The sequence below is a fragment of the Teleopsis dalmanni genome, chromosome 2 (assembly GCF_002237135.1).
Source record: "Teleopsis dalmanni isolate 2A chromosome 2, ASM223713v2, whole genome shotgun sequence".
Taxonomy (NCBI): domain Eukaryota; kingdom Metazoa; phylum Arthropoda; class Insecta; order Diptera; family Diopsidae; genus Teleopsis; species Teleopsis dalmanni.
Genome location: NC_051847.1, coordinates 169,397,384 through 169,406,744, shown reverse-complemented (window position 1 = coordinate 169,406,744; position 9,361 = coordinate 169,397,384).

Here is a 9,361-nt window from a genome sequence, read left to right as displayed (position 1 = left end):
TATATATATATTCTGTAGATAATCAGTTTTATTAGAATGCGGTATTAAATTTTGTAGGTTTAATAAAAGTCTGTATTTAAATTTGTTACTGCCAAAATAAAAGCCTATTCTAGTTTATTTATTAACTTGTTTCAATTTTTTTTTTTTTTATTAAAATATTTATTTTATTTTTTTTGGAATAACTCAAATAAATGATATTAAATAACAAACAAAGAGGCAAATAAATTATACTGAACTAGTTTGCGTTGAGAGTTGCATAATAGAAGTGAATTATATTCCTTAACTAAATTGGGTAAACAAAACTTTAAAGCAAATAATACTAAAAATTTAGAAAAATAATAAGAAATTAAAAAAATTTTTATATATATAAAAAATATATTTAATATGAAGAAAAGCGATTCCAGGTACATATATCTTAATATTAATATATTATACCAATATGAAAGCTATTTGGTTATGGTTTGCATTTTATTTTTAATATGAATGTAAGTGAATACTTGAGGATGAAAAGTAGTTAAATTATGCGCAAAAATCTGGCAAAAGTAAAAGCAAAAATGCGTTAATGTGTCTCAATTACATTTGCAAAAAATTTCTTCCTCAAACCAGACATGGGATTTGTGTCCAAGTTTGGCGGGCAGCATTATTCCACAGCAGAAATGTTGTATGCAAATTTGAGATTGCGTATCTTACTTTCCATTTTGCCACAACACACAACTGACTTTGTTTTGCTCCAATTTTACTTTTTTAAATTTGCAAACCAGAAATTCAGAAAACCTCAAGTTGCTCAATCTTAAAGGTGTTTTCGTGTAAGGAAACCGGATGTCGCGAAAAAATCACAGGAAACTTTTCTTGCTGCAACTAATACGAGACAATTAAATTGAACCGCTCCGCATATGTTTACCCACACTCTTCTGTGAATTACTGCAGAAACGCATAACAGCCTTGACACAAATTCTCAAGCGATTTTCCGCTTTGCAACAGCGCCAACAAAGTCAACAATTGTTTAAATAAAATAAAAACAATTTAAAAAAACATTAAACAAAATGTAAGAAAATCAAGTTGATATACTTGTACATTTTGTTGGTATCTTTAACGAGCATCGTTAAATTTCTTGTTGTTATTGTGGCTGGTAGTTATTAGTTTGGTTGTGTCTTTTGTATATCCATCAAGATGTACAATTATGTCTTTATTTATTTATTTTATAACATTCACTTACAGCCGTTTTAACCGGATTCATTTAGTTCAGGCTATAAAATCTCTTCTGTAGGATTTTTTTCTTTTGTACTTGAAGTTCATTGCGTTGGGAAAGAGAAGATATGACAGTTACGCTACAGGTATGTATCGCCTTTCAATATCGCAAGTGCAAGAAGACTACTCTGGAGTACAGGAAATCAAGTTTTTTCTTTTGGTTTTAATATTTGTTTTGATATTGAATTTATTACTTCGACGTTTTTTCTTATATTTGCTGAAAGTGCGTTTTCCGGAGAAAGCAAATTGCATTTATATAGTATAGCATTATTATATGTTATATTTTTATTATAATTATTTGGATTTGTTTAGATCAGTGTACACTTAGTACTTAACTTACAAAAGAAGCACTTAGTAAGATTGTAGAATCATAAGAGCAAATAATCAGTAACATATTTCAATTACAGAGATGCTATTATTTATAATGGTAGTAATATTCATTATGCAAGTGTCGAACTTTAGATATCCCACCTTGATGAAACTGTGTCCACCTAATATAATGTTCAGGCACAGAATTTGAAAGAAAACTCGTATAGCTGAAGAGGTGATTTTACAAATTCTATTATTTATATAAGAAATTATATTAAAAAAATTTCAAAGCTAGATTAACTCATTACTTAAACCAATAATGATTCTTCACAATTTCCCGAAAAGCTACTATTTAGAAAACTGGTTCCAATATTAGTGGAACATTGCAGCCATTTTGGTATTTGTTGCTATAATAAACTGTATAAGAGACATTCAGGCCTTTGAATGAAGGTAAAAATATCAACTAATGAGGATCTCTTAATATCAGATGACGATAGAACCTTCTCCCATAGTATACTGTTCCCTTTTCATATTGACGTTGGGCATTCCAAAAAAATGCGAATATAGGTCTCGTCTGCTTTCAAAAATACTTCACAGTCTTATCTTTTCAAAGAGATTAATTTTATTGAGATGGTAATACAATCAATTGTGACCCATTGATTGCTAACAGGCTCTCTTCAAACAGATTCATTACATTAAGGTGGTAATGCAGCTAATTGAATGCCAACACGCTTAATTCTGTTGCAATGGGGAGGGTATCTTTACCATGGTTGCAAGTGCGATCTTACTCTTTACTTTAGCGGCTATTCAAAGCATCTTTCAAATAGCGACTTCGGTTTACAACACACTTTTCTATTAGAGATTAACTTAGTCAACAATAAGGTTTTAGTTTAAAAGTTTGAGTGGTTGCTGATAATTTTGCTAGAATCAGTTCTCCGACACTGATTGTGAACAGTGTCATTGATTTCGGTATAAACCGGCATCCAGTTAACCATTGTTCTGCTGTTGCGTATCAATTTCTGAAGTATGTCATAACCAAACACGTAGCTAATGAGAGGATTTGAAGGTGCTGAGGTTTCCTCTGAAATGTATCAAAAGACTATATTTATAATATATATATGTATTTATAATATAATGTATATAAAATGTTATAATAATAATAACTTAAAAAATAACTATAACTTTAATAAAGTTGAAGTTTTTTTGAATAACTGAAATTATCTGAAAGCCCCCTTGAAGTTTTCTAACTATAAACCTGGTCACTTTTCATAAATTTTGATGAGAAATTTCAAGACGACACTATTTTGTATGCTGCTTGACTATTTGTGTAGATGCATATAAGAATGGATTTTCCTAAGGTTGATTAAAGCGCAGAACATATTGTCGTAAATTTTTGGATGCAAGCTAATGGGTTATAAACTCCTCGCGAGTAAGGTTTTGTCGAAGTTAAACTACAAGTAAATGTCCAATTCCCCTAGCAATGTTGACTGCCGAAAAAAGTGAAAGTTCAAAACATCAGAAATAACTGTTGTTGATAACTGACAAAAAAATCGATCCTTACTTCAACTTATTCTAATTTTAAACCACTTTATTTTAAGTCAATGTTTTCTTTTTTGAAGAACAAGAAATATTAAATGATATTCTATATTTTACAGTTTCTGACATATAAATTTTATTTCTCTTGTTAAATGTGTTTCCACTGATTTTAATTCATTACCACAGTCTAGTACCTATTTACAAAAAATTTGATTCTAAAACAGATTTTATCTCACTACTTATGGATATGAACATTGCAGTCATGGGCCACCATGACAAAGGTTTTGATATCTGAGTAGTACTCACTTTATGAAAGCGTGTCTGAAGTTATATCTCATTGTCAAAACATGAAGTGGTATTTTATTAATCAAATGCATCTACTCTAAATGTGTGGATTGATCGATGGTGAACTGATTGGCGCGAATATATCCAATCTTTTGCTGTATTAACAGTTTAAACCCGATTTTAATGTGAAGATCTGAATATTTGCTACGTTGGTAAAATAATATTTGTGATTTATTAAGAAAAAATTTATTTCTTCAAACAATATTCAAATAGTGTTAGTAATTTAATAACTCAAAAGGATGCAATACGTTTCATTCTCATATTATATATAATAAAAATAATTATTTTGTGTTATTATTAATTAAGTAACTTAAAAACCATCAAAATATTAATATATTTTGTTTTATTCTAATTTCAGGTATTCATCTCATCTCAACTCTTGGCTAAAATATATTATTTTTATTAAAAAGAGAAAACCAGGAATTTTTATGTTATTTTTGGTTAGTGAAAGATGCAAAATATAATCTAAACATACACATATATGCAAGTACTAAACTTTAAGTGTAAACCAATAATAAAGTTCAGTTTATGTAATAAAACACTTTAGCATTTGTTGTAGTATTTTTTATGCAATAGATAGAATTTATGACTTCATCATGTGAACTGCACAGATACTGTTAATAGAGTCATAAATTCCCTCGAACTGCAACTGTAGAACGTGAATTTTAAATATTCTTTTTAATGACTTCAAAGTTCTTCATGCTTTTGCATTGAAGTCGACGCCGTTAATTATTACCTCAACGTATCTTAGTTTGTTTTAAAAAACACAGTTTGAATTAAAAAATAAAAATAAAATAAAATTAACAAATCGTGGCATTACAAAATACAATTTATTCCTCACAGTGTGCGTGCTTGGCATATATTTTTTTTCTCTGAGTTTTAATTTACTTAACAAAATGCAACTTTCAAAAGTGTTAACAGATTTGCAGCTTTTTGTTTCACATTACAAATATTATTAAATGATATAAAATAATGAAATAAAGTATTTAGTCATTTGAGTAATTTCATAGTTGCAACCCAAAGAAACTTCATTCAAATGGCACATTGACATGACAGTCATGTTTACACGAAACATCAAAAAAATTACATAAGATACGAGTATCTTTTATTATTTATAATATATAAAGAAGAAAATATATTAATATTTAAAGTGTTTTTTTTTAATTTTATACTTCTTTTGTTTATAAATTATTTATAATTTAACTTAAATTTCATTTAAAAAAAGTACCACTCAATTGATTTGAAGTTACTGTATATAGATGAGGTTGTGTTAGATTTAAATTGAAGGCACGTCTTAGTTCATACTTCAGATACACTTTCGCATATCAGATTTCATTTTGAACTGAATTGTTTTTTTCTTTTCTGTGACTAAAATCAAATTATTTTGGACTTATTTTTTGCACTATAAGATAACAATAAACCATTTTTATGATTGAAGACCTATCTTATTATCCTCTTCATATTATACCTTTCCTTTCCGTAATTAGACTTTCACATTTAACTTGCGGTCAAAATTTGTTATCATTTAAATTTGGCATTGATCGAGTGCCGATCGTATTAAAAGTGATTATCTGTGACGGTGGTTGAGTTAATATTTTGACTAACTTTATTTAAGTACAGATTTAGTGAGAAATATTTAAATGCTCAGCAATCAGTAAAACGTGACACCGTTCTGAGTTATTGTCCCATAATTTTATTTATTAAATCGTTTTTTGACTTCAAAAAAACTCAAGTCAAAAGTGTTCAAGAAAATATTTATTATTTTATTTAATTTTTTTTGGCTTTTTTTTGAATTTTGTGGTCAATAAAGTTTAGATCGTGTTTTGTTATAAGCAAATAATTGGCTCTGAATGTTATTTATTGCGAAAAATATAAAACGCTTGCGGTAATTTGTTTTTTTAGTTATCTACTAAAATATTTTGCCAAACCAAAAAATATATAAACAATATATTAACTTGCTCTTCAAATATCCAATTCAAATGTTTAGGTCAAGTCTATGATGTAATGTAATCATGTTTAATTACAGGGCTAAGTACTATTAAAATAATTTTAATTTTACCATTTTAAAGTTGAAATAATAAATAATTTTTTAAATTTTATGATGTAAATTAATAGCCTAAGACTAATAATAATATTTTAATACCACATTATGTTAAATAACAGTATTTCGTACTTAATATTTTTAATTAAAAAAAATTTTTTTTAAATAAAATTTTAAGTAAAGTATGTTATAAAAAATAATTAATTATAATTATATTGCATTAATTAAACTATTAAAGAAGATAATCCAAAAAAAATTAACGATATTAAATTTAGTTTATTCAATTATTTGAGTATTATTGTATGAGTCTTGCAATAATTAAAAATTTGCAATTATTTAAGAATATAAATTGAGTCATTGGCTACACTACTATAAGATATCAAGTATATATATTAAATTAATTTAATTGTAATATAGTACCTAAAAGCATTGAAAGCTATATAGTTTAAATAATTCAACATGACTTTCGCTTTGATTCTGTCTAGTTGATAATAATCTGAACGAGCATTACATATTTATTATCATTGGCTTGATGGCATGAATTTGGTCCATCTTATAATACATTATTATTTATTTTTAATTTGTATTTGCATTTAAATTCTGATTAAATTCACCTAAATTTATCGTATCGAAGTTCCTGCAGAAATAATTTTTATCGACCTCATTTGTAATTTGTTGGACTGAAAAAATTTTTCACAAGAAACTATTAAGATACCATTACATCGATAAGAGTCAATATATAAAGTGTCATTTTATCTTGAGTGATTTTAAAATAAATTTAAATACTTACTATTCGTAGTACTATTTATAGTTGCGTTATTCTAAATATACTATATATTTTTCGAACAGGCTAAGGTTGAGCCTTAGCCTGCTTTTTCATCACACTTTACACCCTTTATTTGCGTGAAAGTGTACTTAATTTTTACTCGAATTTTACTTTCTATCCATCACACACATTTACAGTATGTCGCTGCCACAGCAAAAAAATAATATATCATACATAATCATAAAAATAACTTTAAAAATATTCCTAACAATTTCTCTAAATTTATTTCTCACAATCTGTTTTTAAAGTTTTCCATAAGAAGAGATCCAAAAACCTCAACTTCCGTAATGAAAAACTGAATGTATTAAATATGACCATGAATTTAAGAAAATTCTCTTAGGGCAAAATCTAATTTATTATACAATAACTATTTAATTATTTTGTTAACATTTTAGTAAACAAATCTTCATAATATTAATATGTATAATATTCAAATGAGGAGTAAAGATAATATTAGTTAAGCATTACGTAGTGTAAAAGTGCGGTTACTTTCTTAAACAAACGACTTAAGCAACAAACTTAATTTTAATTAATTTCACTGGGATGAGAAATATAAAATTATTCCCACGGTTATTTACGTGCGATAAAATTCATTTATGCAATATTTTTCATTATAATAAAAATATTTTATTTAACTAATATATTTTCTTGGTTTTTATTTTAATAAAAAGTCACTTAAGCTTGGTAATAAATTTTGAAATGCATTTGTGTGAGTTATAAACATTTCTGCACATAAATTAAATATCTTTCAAATGCTAAAAGTGTTTCAATGTCCAAATGGTGCTGTGCGTAATTCCATTCAAATTTTTTTCCAACTTTTTGCTAACATTTTATGGTATTCCACCAATTTCATTATTTTTGTCAATGCAATAATGTTTGTTGGTTATGGCCATTACCAATTATTATGAAAGTTAACAGAAACTATCAAACTAACAAAACTCAAATTTGAACTTATTAAAAAGTCCTCCATTGAAAAGACAACAATATTCAACGATCGTCTCAAGTAATTTATATTCACAACAACAAATCTATTTCACCTACAAATTTAAACAATTTAAAGAGGGTAACGATTTTCGTGTTATTGGGCGTTACTTTCATTTATATAATTATCTGTCCGAATGAAAGAAAAAGTATACAAGAAGTGAATTTAGCTAAATTATAGCCATGAAGGTATGAACAAGTGCATACGTATGTTTTTAATAAATCAAATAGAAAAACTAACAAATTAAAAAATGTTGAGTAAAAATTGGAAATAATTTGTGCGTAGTTCACAGCGTTGTAAATTAGTAGGAATCAAGCAAAAACACATAAGTTAATTGTGCAATAATTTATTGAAAACATAAATTAATAATACTAGGCCCACATTCAACATGGAGTGCAACTCTTATTAAATGCAAAAGCCCAGCCAAACGCCAAATGCAATTTATACATGCCGGGTTAAATTTATTAAACCTTTTTAAAGGCATACGAACCAAATAATGGCAGGCAACATTTGTTATGAATGTTGTGAGTATTTTTTATTTTTTTTTTTATTTTTTACATTTATAAAATTTTTTTTTTATATTTTTGTTGATAAAAGTGCAGTTGGTAAACAAAAACCCAACCAAAGTGTGCAACATGTGCGTTGAAAGAGAATGTTGCTGGCATTGCCGTTGGTATCTGGCTTGCAGATGGCGCAAAGTGACCAACCTTCAATTTATCACGATAACAGCAAAAAATAATAATAAAACCAGATATATTAACTCAAAAAGGTTCAACCTGAATAGTAAGCCAAAAATAATTAATAACAATATTGATGCCATCACATTTCCAATGGTTGAGCATTAAGTAGCATTAAGATAAGGAAATTGCACCACATCCCAGTTGATGGATATTATATTGGTTTTGTGAAAGTGCTTTAGATTCAGATGTACAGATGTACAAGCCTTAATTTAATCCAGTCTGATTACTGTTATTTACAATTCGTTTCAATGTTGTATTCATATAAAGATTTTTTAAATATTCATTTCCATCCTTCTAAATTTTTTGTTGAATGATTGAATTGTAAAGTAGAAAGCAATATTTGTTATAAAGTAGCAAGTAAATTTTAAAAAATTTAGCAAATGTAAAATGTTATCTTCTAAAAACTGCTATTAGAATTTGATATATACGAGGCTATTGCCAAATAAAACTGAATTTAATAAAAACCTAGCATAGGTGAGGAACATATCCTATCGGTTAGCCACATATAGACCTTTTGCTCCCTAATAGTAGCAGATTGAGCAATATTTCTATGTAGATTTATGATAAATATATAATAGAATATAAGTATATATTAGTTCCCATAGATCATATGAGGAGCAAAGAGTCAAAAAGGGATGTATATACAGTGTATAAGTCCCATTCCGCAAACTTTCCAATTTTCCCAATAGGTGAAACCTTAAAGTGTTTAAAACGTGTTGGTAATAATTTAGGACATAAACATAAAAAATTTAATTTTGAAAGTCCATTATGACAAAAGAAGTCATATTTCTTAACAGAAACTATTGCTTTAATGGAGAGATGTTATGAATAGTAATGAATTACAACAACATTTTATTATTTATTAAATAACTGAACTTTTATTGCCAAATTGACTATTGCCAAATACCGATCTTCAGTAGCTTTTAGAACCTTAATAATTCGTAAATCATTTTTCGAGACTGCAAGTACCAAAGATTGAAATTGCGCCCTGTCAAATTTCAAGCTCAGAGTCAGTGTTCATTAACTAACTGATCCAATGCCGCACTTGACTTGTATATTTTAAAATAAAGTTTAGTTACTTTACTGTGAAAGTATTATTAACAAATTCACTTGCTATGAACTAATCCAAATAATTAATTATAGTTATTTTTAATTCTTTTTCCAAATATTTCAAACTTATCTTTTTTCTTAGTTCACATCATTTTCTGCAAATGTCAGTATATAGTCAAATCCTGTCTTATTTTAGATACATTTGCTGCTAGTACACTGTAGCTTGTCATAATATCTATAATAGCTCTGAAATTTTTCTAAGTTAGTGCTAGTACAAATAGGAA